The 18462-nt window shown below is 43.0% G+C and overlaps 1 protein-coding gene across 2 annotated transcripts in view; it reads left to right on the top strand.

The window, feature by feature from the left end:
- Window positions 1-11270: 11270 nt before the first annotated feature.
- The window catches only part of BCHE (butyrylcholinesterase), a 636843-nt gene continuing 629651 nt past the window's right edge, over window positions 11271-18462 (top strand). The window contains exon 1 of one of the 2 annotated variants that reach the window (XM_069618487.1): window positions 11271-11518. The gene's annotated coding sequence lies outside the window, so the exon portion shown is untranslated. The remainder of the gene's footprint in view (window positions 11519-18462) is intronic. The other variant, XM_069618488.1, reaches the window with a different exon arrangement.

Below are 18462 nucleotides of genomic sequence, written 5' to 3'. Positions count from 1 at the left end.
GCTGCTAGTATGTAGTGGATATAGGTATATGACAGTGGTGGTGTGTCCATTTTCTAGGTGGATCGAAGCATGTCCATGTACACACCCCCATGCCACTTGTGCAGCAAAGTTTTTAGTCCAGGAAGTATTTCCCAGATGGGGAGTATGTGAGGTACTGAGATCCGACAAGGGGCCCCATTTTGTTAATGAAGTATTTGAACAGATTAGCCTATTGCTTAGTATAAAACACACGTTTTCTTCGGCTTATCACCCGCAAGTGAACAGGATATCTAAGAGACTCAACAGTCTTCTCAAAGAAGGAATTGCCACATTGAAGTTGACATTGAAAAAGGGATGGCTGTATTGCCTGACCCTGGCATTATATGCATTTACAAATCAGCCTGCATCGGACCAACATCTCACACCCCACGAGCTAGTGACACGCCTTTGTCTCCTCCATCGAGGAACAAAAGTGATGCACAAACAACTGCAGAATTATTATGAAATGAGTTATGCACATATTTGACATGTATGATTGCTAGTATCTCTGTCATTTCAGATCAACTCAAGCACAAGGGGTGGCGGTCTCAGGGCACAGATGAAGACCATTCTTCAACCAGGCTGCAAGAACTATTGCCAGTGCCTAAATTGTTTGTGGGAGATTCAGTCCTAGAACGCAACTTCACAAGGAAGTTGCACAAGCCCTGTTTTAGTGGTCCTTTTATAGTGGATAACATTGCTCCCTGAGCAGTAAAAGTCCAAGAAAGACGCGCCTGGATACATTTGGGTGATGTGAAACCGTACGCTGGTGAGACCGATGTACCCCAAACTGTTGATTTGGAAGCAAAACAAGAAGAAGAAGTTCAGCACATGTAGACTGGATCAATTATGAGGATGAGGGACGCTAAGATTGCTGATTAAATACATGCAAATGTGCATTTGGACTGTTGCTCACCCTGGACACTCTTTATAGATATTTTAACAGGAGTGCTAAGCTAAGTTCAGAGCCACAGGAATCTTTGAATTGGACTTTAGAAAGTGTTGATTTGCTAAATATGCCAGATCTAGAATTTGAGTTTGACGACTGGAAAAGGGAGTAGTTTCCCCGATTCATTCCTCACTGAGTTTCTCTTTGGTTAACCTCATGGTTCTGTCAGATGTCAATGCCCATAGACTACTTCTCGCTTTCTTTATATACATATTCCAAACTTACCCTACTCTTGTTTGGTGTAGTGCTAATACACTCGTGTTTCTGCAAGATCCTAAAAATAGCCCTGCAATTAGGAGGTTACTTGCGGCGATAGTTGAACAGATCCTGCAGCTACCTGAACATCTAACAATGCTGCCTGATTAAAATATTTCTTTCTTTCCTTAAAGTAGTAAACAGGACTGTCGAGAATGATACAGTCCCAGAAAATGAGCAAACTCAACGACGTGGGGAGAATCGAAAAGGGTGGTGTCTAATGTATTGGTGCATAATATATGTGTGCTCATCATTCATTATTGTTTTTCTGATTTTGCTAATCCATACTGTCTACTTCATTGGCCCAAGTAAGATAGAAGTCCCTTTGATTCTTCCCACTCCAGTGAGTTACGCAGAATTATCTGATGCAGAAAGACTAAGGTCATTGTGATTATCCCTACACCAGTGACACATGTATGGTCACCAATTTCTCTGACAAGTGTTCCTATCATTTCCCCTGTAAGAAGGACCCTTATTGATGTAATTCATGAGCATTATGCATGTACCCTCCTTGCAAGAGGGAGACACAAGAGAAGCACAAGGGAAGATGGTTATGAATTAAATAATGATCTAGACAGTACAGCACATTTGGGGAATAACATGTTATATTAGCACATGCATGAGGTGGGGAAAAAGAACCAAAGGAGAGTTGCTATGTTTGTGCTCTCCTACCTTATGCCATGGGGAATTCCAAGATATTCATAGCTATAGAAGTAGCAGACCAAACAGCTCATTGCCTGACCAACCTTACACTCTGCCATACAAGAGGTCAGTTCCAGGGTCGAACAGCATCCTTGGTATGGGTGACTGAATGAACAGCTCCAGAAGAAGATGATTACATGCAAGATTTAACGACAAGAGAGAGACCACACACCAGATATCATGTGATAAGACACGAACAGCCTGGAATGAAGGGAGCATGAATCAGATGGGAAATAAATAAAAAGATCAATTGTCAAGGAAAGAACTAAGAAGAAATATGAAGATAGAGAGGGCCAGATGCAAATCGGGGGAACATTACTTTCTCCAGATCGTTGGGTAGAAGGCATAGTTGTGTACAGAGCCGTAGTAGTAACAGGACATTACGAACCAGTTATAGATCATGTGGAAAGGGATGCAAACCTCTCTGGCCCAAACTTGAAAAGTTGCTGACATGGGTTGATGACAAAGAGGTCTGTTACAGATAGTGCCTCTGGCTACTGCAGAGCTATGGCACAAGAAAAGTTGGAGAGAATCCGCAGTGAGGTTGAATCTTCGATGTACCAGGAATGAAGGAGGGTACAGTAGTGATAATGGACCACTACTGGGTCTGTGAATCCAGATCAGGCATGAAGTTGCCCAAGGACTGGGGAGGGCTGTGTTCTATGGTGATATTCCATGTTCACGCATTGGTGATTCCAAACAGTGACTTGAATATTGGGGAGTTTCCAAAAGCAGATGCTCCACTGAGAAAGAAGAGATCAGTTGAATTTTTCAATAGAACCAAGAGGGAGAACTACTTTTCAGCTAAATCGATAGATGCCTTGATTCTATTTTGTATGAACACAGGTTGTTCAGTCAGACTTGGGCAGTATTTGCAACAATCTTCGTGCCAGGGATCCAGATGATGGCCAATGCCAAATTGTTACAGATTACCAGATGGGAGCTCATGCAGACGATCAACACTACCATTAAGGGATTCAACACAATCAAAGAAGAATTAAGAGCGATAGGGCTGATGACCCTGCAGAATCCATTTGTCTTGAACATGATTACAGCCATGGAGGGAAGTGTTTGTGCCAAAATCGAAGAATCATGTTGCACATTCATACCTTCTCACGATGAAAAGATGGGACCTTGACAGAGGCCATAATGATGCTAACGAATTTGCACACCAAGATGGAAGATGAAGTTAAAGATATTGCAGATATTGCAGATGACAGCTGGTGTGGGTCGATCTTTGCATGGGTTCCACAATGGATGGTGAATATCTTCATGTTCCTTGAAGCATTGTTGGTGATGATCATGTTTGGATTCTGTGTGATCTAAATAATACTCACATAGTGCAAGAAGACAGCAAAGAAAGCAGTAGGAGTGGTCATGATCGATATCTAATCAGGGTTTGGACCCAAAGAGCTAACAGATGAAGAAATCAGAAAATATATAGAAGCTATCATTCTAGCACCTGAGGGAACTAAGTCCCTGTAACTGAGAAACCACAAGGAGTATGTGGGAAGATGGATCTACTGCAGCCTGCATGGACAATGTAGTCTTATGACCTGTAATGTTGATGAGCATGTAAAATCAGCACAGTCTCTGAAAGGAGTAATGAAGATATAGACTTAAAAGAAGCACGCATTCAGACGAGGATGTCTAGATGTGAAGACTGATGGAAAAGTGGTCGATGAATCAACCAGAAGGGGGAGTGTAGAGTAGGAGCCAAGTGCCTCTACCGAAAGTCCCACCCCCATTTTACCTAAATGCTGGAAACCGGAAATTGTGACAAGCACAATTCCAGTGATGGTACCTACACCGCAAAAAGTACTAGAAACAGGGTATCCATTGAGAAATCCCTATATGATGTACCCACAGAGAAATGATAGTCTTCTGAAGGAAGTTACGGAAGAATTGTGAAGATGAATAAAAGAGAAGACTGGTGACATCACATGAAGCAGAAATGATGCACCTAGAAGAGATGCCAATGAAGAGAGTACATAGACCCTAAAGAATCTGATGGCAAAGTAAAGAATTGAGCAACATTTCATGTGCGGAATGAAGATTGCATGTGCTGAGAGCACTGAAGAAAATGCAAGCCATTTTACAATTGCTCAGATGCTGTAACGCAAGTAGACTAAGTAATGCTTGTTATACGTAGTGAATAGACTACAGGCAGTGCCGCCAATGTATATATATGTGTGTATAGAATCTGGATGTTCCACGATGCATTTTAGCAAACTGGGACCCCATGAATAGAAGGGCTGAAATTGTGGCGCAGTACTAGAAAACAGCTGACAATGAAGGAAGATTTGAGAAGCCTTGTGTGGCCCAGTGTCAAGGGTTGAGGCAGCCAAGAAACTGGTTATCTATTCGAGAAGATACAATAAACGTGAGAAGCGAGGCATACTCCTGTTGAGGTGTAATGGGAAAACACTAGAAGTGCCAGGTTTTATTCATTTAATAGTGTTAAATGTGAAAATGGAGTTCAAAACACAGTCTCCTGTCACATGGTCAAGTTGAAAATAGATTGTGGGCAAACCACATCGAGACTGAAGATGAAGCTGTGCTCACACTCCTTTTTATTCTGAGGCACAGTGGTCTTTTGCAAGGCTGAGTTAAAAGAACTAATTGAATGGCAGGCAGCAGGAGTGATGATGGATGATCGGCTAATTGGGTGGGAAGGCATGGCCAAGCCAACCCACAAAAACCTGGGGTACCTGCATGCATGCTGCTAGCGAGTGGAAAATTCCAGAAGGCTACAAGCATGTCAACCAATTGTAGAGGGCCACGTAGTAAGGAGCCCTATAGTTTTGAAAGCCAATGAAACGCTGTGTATTTGATGACAGACATGATGACTTGCACTAGGGTTGGGCATAGCTGTCCACCTGACCTTAGATATCTAATCACACTCATGTTTCCCATAGAAAGTATACCTAGATGTGCCCCTTTAGCCTATCATAAACCCCATAGGTTTTTGCTAATTTTGTCACGTAGTATGACATCACATATAATACGTTTTTGCAATATAAGAACTTATTTTTATGAAATGCATTGAGAGACTTATGCTGTGGGTTGTCTGTTGACGCCCGTTGTGCTCCCTGTTTAGACAATTGCAATTAAAAAAGTTATGATTTGCCAACTATCTGAGTCAGTCTGATTATTGGTGCGAGAGTATGATCTGCATCCCTATCCATCCCATAGAGGGCTTACAGGTTCACGTTGATCTACAACGTTAATGACAAGTGAATAGTAGGCATACTACTGAAGGAGGAAATAAGCAGTTTGATGGTCCACACATTGATACAAGGCTGGATTGACTCAGATGAACACACATTTCTGAATAAGTCTAATCCAATGATTCCAGCATTTTATCTACTTCCAAAGATACATAGCGATGTTATCAATCCACCAGGTAGACCAAATGTTTCTGCAATAGGGTCTATCCTAGAACCCCTCTCGATATATTCTGATTTCTTTTTTAAACCATTCATATGAGAGCTGCGTTCTTTTGTAAAAAAGGGACCACTGCGATGATTCATATTCTATCAGAAATAAAAATTGGTCAAGAGGACCTATTGGTATCAATGGACGTTGAGTCCTTATATACAAGCATAACACAGATAGATGGTTGAAAGAATATCTAAATAAGCTGACAGATTGCTGTAGAACGTGTTGTTGTTGAAGAAGGGGTCAATCCAATGATTTGTCACATATACAAGATATCCCGTCCTGAAGAAGGCCTACTATTCGCTTATCATTAACATTGTGGATCAACATATCAAGACAATAAAAAGGTTGAAACACTTGTAATCCTTTGGTCTCATTAAGATGTCTGGTTTCAGTGGACATCTGCTTGTTTGTTTCCATATGTGTCTGACTAGACTCATACTATAAATAGCTTTAAATATATTGAACCACACTGATACCAATCCCTAAATACAATCATTTGTTATGATGAGTTTGCTGGGGAAATGTCAAAGGTTAATATGTATGTCTATTGTTGAGAATATTTTAATGTTTTTTGTACAATGCATTTTTCTATGAATCTTGAGAGTATGACGGATAGAGTTATATATATTGAATGATGTGTTCTAAGATGGTTGGATTCTGACATGCTTGCAATACACCTAGCATGACAAACAAGTGTGCCTAACAGTAAGGTGTAGAGTTAAGAGAGGGGTAATCAGTCACAATTCTTTTTTAATAATTAAAACATTGTACCTAGGGGAAAAGGGGTTCCATGTCATTTCATCACGGGATATTTTTTTGCTGGGTTTTTTACTGCAGATTTTTTTAATGAAAAAAAGAATAGTTTTTTTTTGTGGGGTTACCCCTAAACCCCGATCCCCTTTCATTTTTTAAATATCCCCGTACACCCACAGCCAATTAATATATGTTTGTATCCCCCCAAAAAATTCAATGAGTTGTTACGGCAAATAAATTGCGGTAACAAACCCCGCGAAAAAACATCCCGCGATGAAAGAACGTTGTACCGGGAAAAGGGTGTACGCCATGGGAAAGAAAGTAATTTACACGGCAGCATCCATAATCAAGGCGGCCAACACACTGGTGATCCTAGCCAGGCACGACAGGGAATTGTGGTACAAGCTAGGACTGATTCTGGAGTTTCTCCCCGATGATAAGAAGATGGAAGCCCTTGCCCTCTTCCAGGAAGGAGGAGTGGCATCAGACCATACCATCATGGTGGCAATGGACGTCGTTGACACAGGGTTCTGCCAGATGGGGAACAGTGTGTGCCTTTGTTGAAGTATAGCGTGCCGGACTCAGCACCCAAGTGCCTGAGGTCGCAGCCATAGCCAGACACTGTGGTGTTGGCTGCTGTGAGAAAATGGTCGGCTAACGTGTCTTCATCATGGTCAGTCCCTCCTCTAAATCCTAATTGTGGTCGATTTGTTGTGGATTTATATGGAAAACCGCCTGAGGGCTTTTCTTCCATTATCTAGGAAAATGAACAAATACCTACATTTCATTGAAATCTGGTACGGGTTGATCTCTGAAGAAGCTGCTTAGTTTAAAATAAAACGCATCATATTACAGAAATGTTTGTTCCCTTTTATACAATAAGCATCACAGACACGAGCATCATCGTGGCAATGTCTCAACTCTTCTGATTATGGGCTGCATACAAAAACCATCCGGGTAACGCCATCTTGTTTAAGCGTCCCCTCACATAGTTTCATGAGGACCCTCATCACGTGATTACATCATAACGTAAAAACGTGTTTTGTTTCTACGATCACAAAAACACGAGCTTGTGAACCGCATAGACGTATTGCTAACTACAATTACATGTGCACAAACCATACTAGAAAACATCATCTGTATGAACAAGGTTATTGGAGTGAAGTCTCTGCGTCGGTATGTGTGTCCATTGAAATTAGCCGTTGGTCAGGTGTTGTATTTTATTTTTTATTCTGGCACGGCTTTGGATCATTTAAAGATAGCTGGAGTGACAACCAGGGGTGGACTGGCCTATAGGGAACTCTGGAGATTTCCCGGTAGGTCTCTGCACCCTAGGCCTCTTTTGTGTGGTAGTTCCAAATTGTCTCATTGGAAAAGCATTTGGATTGTTGAAAATGTGTCATATGGGGCCATTTTGAACAATACTTCCAGGGCCTCTTTTGGTCCCCAGTGATTATTTCCAGGGCCTATTTTAGTTCCCAGTCCACCCCTGGTGACAACACTGCTTAAACAATTGCTATAGTTTGTTAATGCCATAATTAAAAGGAAGTGGCTAATATCCTGGTAGTTTCCTCTTGTGTTTGTAAAAATTACGCGCACCCACGGGTCTAGGCCTTTTGATTGTTCTGGCTGGGCACGGTTGACGTGACAAGCCAGTACGGTGACAGGTCTCCATATTCCCTGATTAAAAACTCTCAGTAATGTGCTCGAAGGTGGAAAAAGTTGGACCAGTGGTTGATTTTTTTGCCAAATACACAGTGTGTTCAAACTGCTCTTAACTGGACAAGACACCAACAAGAAAAAAGCAGGAGCGCCTTGGCTGTTTAAAAATCATATACTTGAATGTTCAATGGATACATTCACCAATGAAGAGGAAAGCTATTCCCAGAAAACTTTGAGAGTCCATATCGTTCTATTGCAGAAACCACACTTGCTCCAGTGTCTTAATCATGTTTTCACTACAGTGGCCCATAAAAAAGGGGAACGGAAATCATAGTACACAGCAATGTACATTTTTCTAAGTTGGGTGAAATAAGGGATTTACAGGTTTGAATGCTTGATCGTAAATTACAAACGGGTGGTGGGACCCTCAACATTTTCTCGATTTATGGGACAAATTGGAAGCAAACTTGCTTCTTTGAAAAGTTGTTCCTAAAAGTACCTTAATATTCTGAGTAAAGGCTTGTCTAAGGCGGTTACGTGTTTCCTCATCTGAGCAGGACGCTATAGTTCAGCTAGATCGAATCGATGCTCTATGTGTGTTATAGAGTCCATATCCCTGTTGGATATTTGTAAATAGAGAGAATAGGCAGTGGCACTGATGCACACAAAAAGAAATGTACGGGTTCTCATGGCAGGCAGTTGCTGCAAGAGACTTGCTATCACAATTGCTCCTTCCTGAGTATCATCAAAGCCCTCTGTTTGGTATTTTCCCATCTACATAGATCCAACATGGGTGCTTGGATCTCAAATGTTATGGGTGCTGGGATTGAATGTAAACAGGAATCCATTGAACTTGGCCGGTGTTTGTCTAGGGAGTGCTGTGGTAGAACAGGGGAGTGGCTTACTGTGATCAGTGAAGTTTATGATGCCACAACCTGGGCTCTGGGAGTGAGGGAGGGTTTGAGTTTTTGCACTGAGGGCAAGTTGGAGGAAGGAGGGTTGAAATGGATCCGGGTGTGGGACCCATAACGGTGAAGTCTGTACTATGTTAGGAAGGGTTGGATTAAGGGCAGACAGGTCTAGTTTGGCCTCTAGCAGGGGCAGAGTTTTGAATCTGTAGTATGGAGTTCAGAGCTAGCTCATGGGCGGAGGGTTGGATCTTGAGACTGGTCTCCTAAAATAGATACAAGGAAGGAGGTGTGGAGACGAAGCCAGGAGAGAAGCGTAGGTGAAGGGATGTAGGCTTGAAGATGGACCTGGACAAATAGGATGGTGCAGAGAAGGCTTGGAACTGAATCCAGGAATGTTGGGTTGCAGCATGCTAGTAGGGTTGGAGCTGAAAGGGAAGGACCAGTGCCGGATTATCCATTAGGCCAAGTAGGCACCGGCCTATGGGCCCAACTCCTTTTAGGGGCCCTGTGACAACAGATCAAAATAAAGCAGTGCAGACAATTAAAAACATATTAGGAGATATTTTGTGAGGGGGGGGCGACCTTTTTTACAACCTAGGGGCCTTGGCAGGGTTTAATCCGGCGCTTGGAAGGACTAGTTTCTAACTTGCCGGAGAGTTGCAGCTGGATAAGTGAGGGGTAGGTTGGAGCAGGGAGGTATGCTTGGAGGGGGAACAGGGATGTCTGAGCTGTAAAAGAGCTGGAGGGATGGAGCTCAAGCAGGAAGGGCAGGGTTAGAGCAATGAGGGGTGTTTAGCCCTTGGACAGGATAAGCATTGGATAGGGAAAGATGATTAAAGATGGTGCATTGTGGGCTAGGCTTGGGCGGAGAAAGAGGATTGAATCTGGACCATTTTGTGTTGGGCTGGATTAGGGAGGGATAGTTGGACCAGAAATGGAGGGACTGAAGCAAGTGTGGCTCTGGGAGCTACAACAGGATGGCGAGGATGGATCAGGGAGTGATGGATTACTGGGCTGTATCAGGCATGAAGGGTTGGAGCAGAGAAGCATACCCTGATGTTGGAGGCACTGGGTTTGGAGCAGGAAAGTCGGTGTTGGATCATAGAAAGGTCTGTCCTGCAGCATGCATGTCTGTTCTTTATCAGGGAGGAATGTTTGAAGCTGCAGATGGGGGAAATCCTGTTAGCTGATTCATGAAATTGAATGCACAGGGACTTGCGTGGATTTCAGGGTTTCCTGGGACTCCCCCGGGATTAGCCAAGTGCCTAGCACGAGACACCACGCAGAGTGGCTTGTGCAGAGGGCTGGGAAGGGGCAACACAGGAAAATGTGGGAGTTACGAGGGACGGGTCGCAGGCAGTAGATCGCACGCCGCCTATTGAGCGGAACACATTTATTCATGGATCCAACCACCCAACCTCTCATCAGGAAAAGGCCATGCAATGCACTCAAACCATCTGCCCTACCAAAGGCAGGAGTACTGACACTTGCACATAGGGATCTCCATGCAAAGGTAAGATTGGGCATCAGATTTATGGGTGTGTGCACGCAGTCAGGCTTCCGGTCATTTTTGGGGGTGCTCGTAAGCAATGTAGCGGGGTGCAGGAACCATTTATGGGGGCTCACAAGCATGTGTCCCGGAAAATTAAGATTTTTACCATACGTGATACACATGTTGAGGGGGTGCTAGGAATAGTTACGGGGACCCCACGCACCCTCCCCCCGGGGTGCTAGCCTGGTTGGGGTGGTACGCAGGCTGTTTTTCCAGGGTGCATTAATACGCGTATAAGTATTGCGCAAAGGTCTGTTTACATGGCTGGATTGGCTCTGCGTGTGGGCGTTTTGGGGGCATTCCGGCAGCGACTTGCACATACGATTACTTTGTGACAACATTTCCATGAATAAGCGGAGCGCACAGAAAAACTTCTGTGCGAAGCCTTGCACAAGTGTCGGTCTCGGCGCACAACCTTTGCAGGATTAATTCTCACTTTTCCATGAATCGGACCCTGTATGTGCTATGCCCTCATGCTTATTTCTGTGCCCTCTAAATCCAGCCCTGTCACTTGTGCCTTACATATCATCTTGGTGCTAGGCTCCCAAATACACTAATTTCCATGTTCAGCACTCGGCATTAACTATTCTTCCCTCATAGAGAAAACATTAATAACTACATTGCACATAAAATTGAATACAAGATATGAAGTCTCCTGTAAACTCACTTGTTCCTGTAGGATTGACAATTACCCTTAAAAACGGGTAACGTGGTCTTTCTCATTGCCCTCACTTTCACAGCTTGAAACACTGAATTCGTGGCATTTGATGTACATCTGAGTTGTTGGCTCGGGAATTAAGCTCGTGGGACTGTTTGCCAAATTCGGCGTTTATAGATTGCACTGCGTTTATGTTTTATATGTTTTTGTTGTGGTACAAAAGACGAGCGCGCTCTTTCGTTATGAATGGGTGTTCATTACACTCCAGTATCCCAGCTAATGACGAACTAGGATCCGTTTAAAGGGACGGCGTGTAAAGATAGAGACTTTCCATTTTGCCTCCAAGCTATGAATGTCACAAAGCCTGACACCCCTGCAACCTGTGGCTCGCATGCGGTCTAGTGCTGAAACCACCATCCCTTGAACAGATGTCAGATACTAAGGATGACTGCTTCCAGATCAAGTTGCTGCTGCCAAGTCTCGCGAGCTTCTCGTCAGGAACTGTTGCTATTAATGTCTGTACTATCCAATTTACAGAAGTGAAGCAGCAGATACACACTCCATCTGGAGCATTAAGGAAGTGGGCAATTTGAAAGTGTAGATCTCCATACTGGGTAAGCGCATGTCTTTTCCGATTCTTCCATTCCACAGTAGATGTTTTTCTGCATATGTTGTAAGGTTCTTTTGATGAATAACGCCAATATTATTCTGTGTTGGGACTCTTGCTGCTTTTCCCTCATCATGCAGATGCACAAAGCACAGGCACATGCACACAGCATAACGCTATTGTTTAAGGGAGCAGAGTTCCCTCTAACAGCACTTTATTGAAGTGGCAAGATAAACCATCCAATCTTTGCCTTTGCGTAGAAATACGAGCATGCTGATTTGCTGTTGAAATTATAAGGATACATAGCTGCCCTTGTACTTTAAGAGTATAACTTCTGAAAAGAAACCTTTATTCTCGATTGTATTCAGATTTAAGTGCGTTGAATTTACCTTGAGGGGGTTCCAAATTAACTACATATCTAATTACGTTGTGCCCTACCAATTCTCTAAATAGTACAGGGTTTATAGTTGATCTCGGGTGGCCATCTGAACCGTGGGATTACGCTCCCCCACGCGCATATTCCGATTTGATAACCAAGGGAAATCAGCCTATTAGAATCGCATCCTCCACTGCGCGAGCTAAACGCGCGCTGCGGTATTAGACGTAATAATACGTAAGCGTGGTGCTTTACCGAGAATATTACATGTTTGTATTAACTTTCAAATACATGTGAATGGCGCGGGCAATGCAGGAACACTTGCACTTTTTTAAAAACTCAACAGTCTTAATGTATGCCAAAGAAAAACGGGCACATCAACACCTGTATACAATTACTATACGTACAACTAACTGTTCACAATATCAGTATGTCATGAGTTTATTGCATAATGTAAACAATGTGTATTCCTTACTGTGTTGGTGATAGCGGTGTATATCCTACCACGGCTGTCTCCTTCCCCGCAGCGGAGCTGTCCAACTCTCTCCTACACCCTGACCCGCAGTGTGCGCTTTTTTTTTTTTTTTCTTCTGCTGCTCTCATAATATTTCCTTGTATGGCACACGAGCCGTCCCAGTGCTTTGGCGTAGTCACTCGCCTGTATCCACGGAGAGATCAGCTCTGCTTCTTGTGGGAACTGAGCGCTGCTCGTTAACAAAGAATTGTCTGTGAACAGTGACAGGACTTGTTTATATCGAAGCCACACAAGAACTCCCCTTGTTTAATTCATTTGCCGCCAGTAAACTGGGACTAGAGCAGAGCAAACGGCTTTATTTTTCCAAATACATTTAAAAAATAAAAAATAAAAAAAAACTGCGCATATCTATACGATGAAATATCTGGGAATCGGAATGCAGTTTTTTTTATTTAATCTGAGATTCATGAATGTTTTGACAGCTTGTTCGTTTGATAATGGGAGGTTCTCGTGCACAGGACTCATTTTATTTCAAACACTCTGAAACTCATCCCAATGCGAATTGTATCGACGTTCTGGGTTAGAAACCTGAACTTGTGGATTCTGCCACGGTCAAGACATGAAAACAGCGAGTTGCAATATGTAGACAGTGGCCAGCCTCCTTACAAGTCAGGAACTGTCAGAATAGATCACAACACTTTGGGCCTTATTTAAAAAAGTGTTTTAAAATGGCGTAATTACATTGAAAAACATTTTGTAAACAAGGCCCAAATGTGTTTTTGATAGAACATATATCTTTGATGACTTTTATCCAAAGCAAGACCATTATTATTGCATTGTGTAATAAGAAACTATGCATGGCTCTCGTTCAGACGTACACAATATATTCAAAACGATCCTTGTACACGGCATCCTTATAATAGTATAGTAATGGACCACTCCTTATAATAGTGACACAGAAGTAAAAAAAAAGGGGTATTATCAGACAGCTTCAACGGGGAGGAGTCACAAAATGAATGAGGGCACTGAACAACTTGTACATCCACTTCAGATGTGTAATGTCAATTTCATTCCATTCACACAAGTAAATAGAAGTGCAAATTACACAACTTTCCCCTCGGTTTTGTGAATCTGCCCTTGGAGGTTCCAGAGGGCAAATTCAACACATTTCGGAGAAGTCTGCGAATTTGAAATGTATATTTTGAAAATCTAGAGGATTTTACACAGGGCTGCAGAGTACGGAGGCTCGGGCACCCCCCGGGAAAGGCCATCTGCGTAAAAGTCCCTCTACTTTAAATGGGATTCGAGCACCGGCACTCCTGGGAAAACCTGAAGTCGGTGCCCCTGGTTTTACCCATGTGCAGTACGTAGAGTAACGTCTAACTGCTTTTGGGGGAACAATATTTCTTTTTGTGAATTTGGCCTGTAAAGTGGGGACAGGTGAAAGGTGGGTGGTGTCTGTAATATTGTGTTAAAACTGTAAATATGTGAATCAGAGCAGAAACAATTGCATTGAACATTAAATGCCACTGCCAAATGTTTACATTTCTCGAAGGCTAAGACTAATTGTGTATTAGTGGTACTTCCTGAGTGTTGACGAAGGGCTACCCCCTAATAAAAGAAAAACAAACAAGTAAACATTATCCATATTAACAAGTCACATGCAAACAATTTCAAGAGCAATTCCTGTTTTTATTGATCATTCATTCATTCATTTTGGCATTTGTTATAGTACCTTTCACCATAATTATGGTCCCAATGTGTTTTTCGTTGAATGTCCTCGGAGAGGCGAGAATAAAGACTTGGGAGAGTTTGGGAGGTGATATTATGTGTGTGTGCATTTCAGCCATTAAAGGTGTGCAAGGGTGGCCAAGACCATGCTAGTCACCCATATCTAAATGGAGTGTGTATGGGCGCAGAGGAGGTATACCATGGACTAAAGGGGGGGATTGTGTTCAAGGAAATCTATGTGGGAAGCGACGGTTCACAATTTTTTCGATTAAAAGTAGCTTCATTCTTATGGCAGATGGGATGTTCCTTGTTTGTGTTATATGTGAGTGCAGGGTGTGTGGAGTGAGCCAGTGCCTTCCGCTAAGTTGCGAAGGTGCGATGTGCAAGAGAAGAAACGGGTTAGCTGTACGAACAACCATGTCTACATCCTGGGTTCCTTCTATGTACCTTACACAATTGTGCTAAATGCAAGATATGGATGACTAACACAAATGGGCTAAAAACACGCTAAGGCTAACTCACACAATTAGGCTAAATGTGAGATATGGCTACCATACACAATTAGGCTAAATGGGAGATATGTCTGGCTAACACAAATGGGCTAAATGCAAGGTAAAGCTAACTTACATAATTAGGCTAAATGTGAGGCATGGCTTCCTTGCACAATTAGACAGAATGCGAGATAAATGCGAGATATGACTAACTTACACAATTTGGCAAATGCAAGATATGACAGACTAACACAAATATGATAAAAACAATGCAAGGCTACCTTACACAATTAGGCTAAATGTGAGATATGGCTGACTAGTACAAATGGGCTAAAAGAAAGGTAAGGCTACCTTACACAAGACATGGCTACTTGCACATGGAAACACAGGGTACTTTCAGAGAAACCCACCAGGAAAGGCTAAAGGTCTCTTAGGGGGATAAAAAAAAAATCAAAGTTCTGTCCCAGGTGTGGCCTTGTATTAGGACTCACTGGGGAAAAAAGAAAAACAATAAAAAGATTGGTAAGCCTGTTCAGGAAAAAGAAAAAATGCAGGTGCTCAAGCCAGAATTAAAGCCTAGGGCTTTCTACCAGTCAATGTACACTGGACCCTCACTATCCACCAGTTCAATACCCCACACACATAATCGAGCCAACAAATTTACACTCACCACCATCCAGCAGAGAAAGAAAATTCTCTGTTGGCAAGCAATAAAAAGTGTGCAAGTAGAGTGGACATTCAAAAAGTATATCAAGTGACTATTATACCCATTGATGTCATTTCACCAAAATGCCAGGGGTAGCGGAAGTGACATAACATGACCTTGACCTCTGATGACATCACAGGAAGTGATGTAATTTGACCCCACCCTGAAGTGACATCACGGGAAGTAATGAAACACAACCTTTTACTCCTTGACAAAACAGGAAGTGGCATCACATAGCATTGTTCCTAAGTACACGACGAAAAATATGGTTACGATATCACTAATGTGATATAAATTTCATACCAGAATGGGCCACCATATGTATAGTTAACATCAGTGTCTATAGGCCAAATTACTTTGAATGCAAGCAGACATCCAAGTCCAAATGATAATGATGTGTTATTATATAGCACTCAAGCTTAAGCACTTTATATAGAACAGAAATACATACAATATCACCCAGCCTGCATTGGTACTCATTTATCAACCTCAGATGGTTGAAAGGCTGAGTTGGCCTTTCCGTGATTCAAACCTGCACCTGCAGCTCAAACACACACATTGCAGCAGCGAGTGCTCAACCCACTGAGCTATCTTACCGGCTATAGTAAAATGAGCAATTACATGCCTGAATGTTCTCAAAGTCAGAAGCAAATTACACTCTAGTAGGTACCATTAAACTGGTAACTGAGATTTAACAGCTGACCAGTTAATCTGCAGGTCTGGTGCAAAGTTGGCCACATGCCAAGCCAGCGTGAATCTACATTTCAGGCTTCAGAGGTTGGAAAAATAGGGAAAGCACACAACATCCCATATTCTCGGCACTCATTGCCTCATACATACAAATAAACTTCCTGAACAGCATGCCATGGAGATAGGAAAGAGATACATTACAACAAAGCATTAATTGTGGCTCTCTTCTGCTGTGGTTATGTTTGACCTGCCTTGAGGCCAGCAAGATTTATTAGTTTGTGAGAGAGAGCGAGAGACAGATGAGAAAGAGAGGAGAGAGCGCGAGAGAGAGATGGAGAGGAGAGACAGAGAGAGTGAGAGAGAGATGGTGAGATAGAAAGCGATACAGTTAAGAGGAATGTTCTGACGGGCTTTAATTAACCTGCAGACTACACAATGAGAATGCCTGGTTTACATCATCATCCATCATTGCAAGGTACAGTTGCTATACTCATACTAACCCGTGCTCCAGTACAGAGGTTGCAGGAGGTCAGCAGAGATCAAAACTTGCGACCTCTGGCGACCCCCAAATAACGTCCCAGATTATACCTGGTTATTAGTTTAGAACGTAACATGTTTCACCCTGCATAATCCTTTCTTACCGCTTAATCCATCTCGAGGCAGGCAAAAATGGGCTTCTCAGAACCCACATCAACGCCCACCACATGGTAAACCGGTGTGCTTGATTTGTGGGCTTCAAGTGGAGAAGATATGGTCAGACGAGTGGCAGCATGTCGATTCAAAATGTACACCAGCTTCTGCTTCTCAATGACACTGATCAGAACTGTTCATAACTTTCTGCACAGACAACTGCCTTCATTTCTTCGAGGGCAAAGTATGGAGATAAAAAAGAATACAGTGTAAAACATATACAAATATATTTAAATGTCGAGCAAGAATGTCTGAAGCTAACACATTCATGTTGTGCTTTCCCTTCAGACAGTATTGCATCCCAAGTTAACACATGTTTTCATTAATGTTAAAGTTAATGTGAAAGGCCATTTATGCTGTGCACTATCATCACCAGAGTGGTCCTCTGTCACTCTGGCAGATATAAAAGGCAAGAGGGTAGGAAGGGTTAGTGGGGCGCAGCGGGAAAAGGCAGAGCAAGAGTTGTGATGTGCTGTTGACAGCTTCAGTTCCGTTCACACCATTCGCTGAGGATAGGTGTGATTTCTCGGTCGGTTGTCTGCCCTGTGCTGTTGTGCGAGACTATGAGCCTCATTACACGGTAGGCGGTGAGCCATGGCGCTATTAGCGCCATGGCTCATGCCGGTAAAATACCGGCACCGCCTTGGCGGAAAGGGGATTTACCGCCCCATTCCAAGGTTGGAGGGGCGGTAAATCCCCCTTCCGCCATTGCCCTTCCCCATTCCCATTTCTGCCCCATAGGGCTCTATGGGAATGGGGAAGGCGCTAATTACGGCACCGCAATTTTGCGGTGCCGTAATTAGCTCCGAGGTCCCTTAGCGGGTTGGATTTTAACGCCTGCAAAAAGCAGGCGTTAAATCCCCCAACCCGCAAAGGGACCTCGTAGTAAGGCGGTAGGGATTTACCGGTACCGGTATTTTACCGGTACCGGTAAATCCCTACCGCCATCCGTGTAATGAGGCCCTATGTGTGGTTTGTTTTGTTGTTGCAGTGTAGTGAAGTGTGTGTGGATTGCTGTGCAATAGGTATGGTTGTGCGTGTTTAACATTTGAGAGGTGAATGCAGAAAGGTAGGTTTTAGTGGGTTAGTGGGTCATTCCATCGTACCTCCTTGGTTCAGACATCTGTGTTAGGTGCCTCTGCCCCTGTTGTGTTTTGAGGTGTTCTGTGGTGGGTCACTCTCTGAATTTCCTGCATGGAAGCAGTTTGTCTCCATAACTCTAAGAAATCTGGACTGGCTTGACTTTGCCTCCTCCAGAATTATGGGTTAGTTCCCTCCTTATGGACTCACTCCTACAGCCTTTGACTATCACTGTTCTTCCTGCTTGTTACTCCCACGTTTTCATCCTGATGTGCAGTGCTTCTTAAAACCCTTTGCTAAAATCAGATTCCAAGATTGAAAAGTCAAATCTTGCTGTTTTTGCTTTGTTCGAAAAAGTCAAATATTGCTATTTTTGCTTTGTGCTAAAAAGTCAAATCAAATCTTGCTGTTTTTGCTTTGTTCTAAAAAGTCAAATCGTGCTGCCCATTGTGACATTCTCTGTATTCTGCTTGTATACTGTTTCTTTTCTGTAACTTGCCAGCTCAGTGACCTCACCACTCTCTTTTGTCCCACACCTACCTGCCTTATCCCCCCCAATATCCCCATCCTCTCCTCGCTTTCACCCCAGTGGCACTTTCTGTTTCTTCTATCTTTTCCAACTGCTTCTCCATTGACTATACTTCTCTTCTCACTAAGTTTGGTAGGAAGAAGTTCAAAAAGGATATCTTGGCCTCTAACCATGGTCCTCCTA

Source organism: Ambystoma mexicanum, chromosome 10 (genome assembly GCF_040938575.1).
Source record: "Ambystoma mexicanum isolate Mex_15411 chromosome 10, UKY_AmexF1_1, whole genome shotgun sequence".
In the NCBI taxonomy this organism is placed as follows: domain Eukaryota; kingdom Metazoa; phylum Chordata; class Amphibia; order Caudata; family Ambystomatidae; genus Ambystoma; species Ambystoma mexicanum.
The sequence above is the reverse complement of the archived record's forward strand: the minus strand, read 5'-3'. Positions and strand labels throughout refer to the sequence as shown.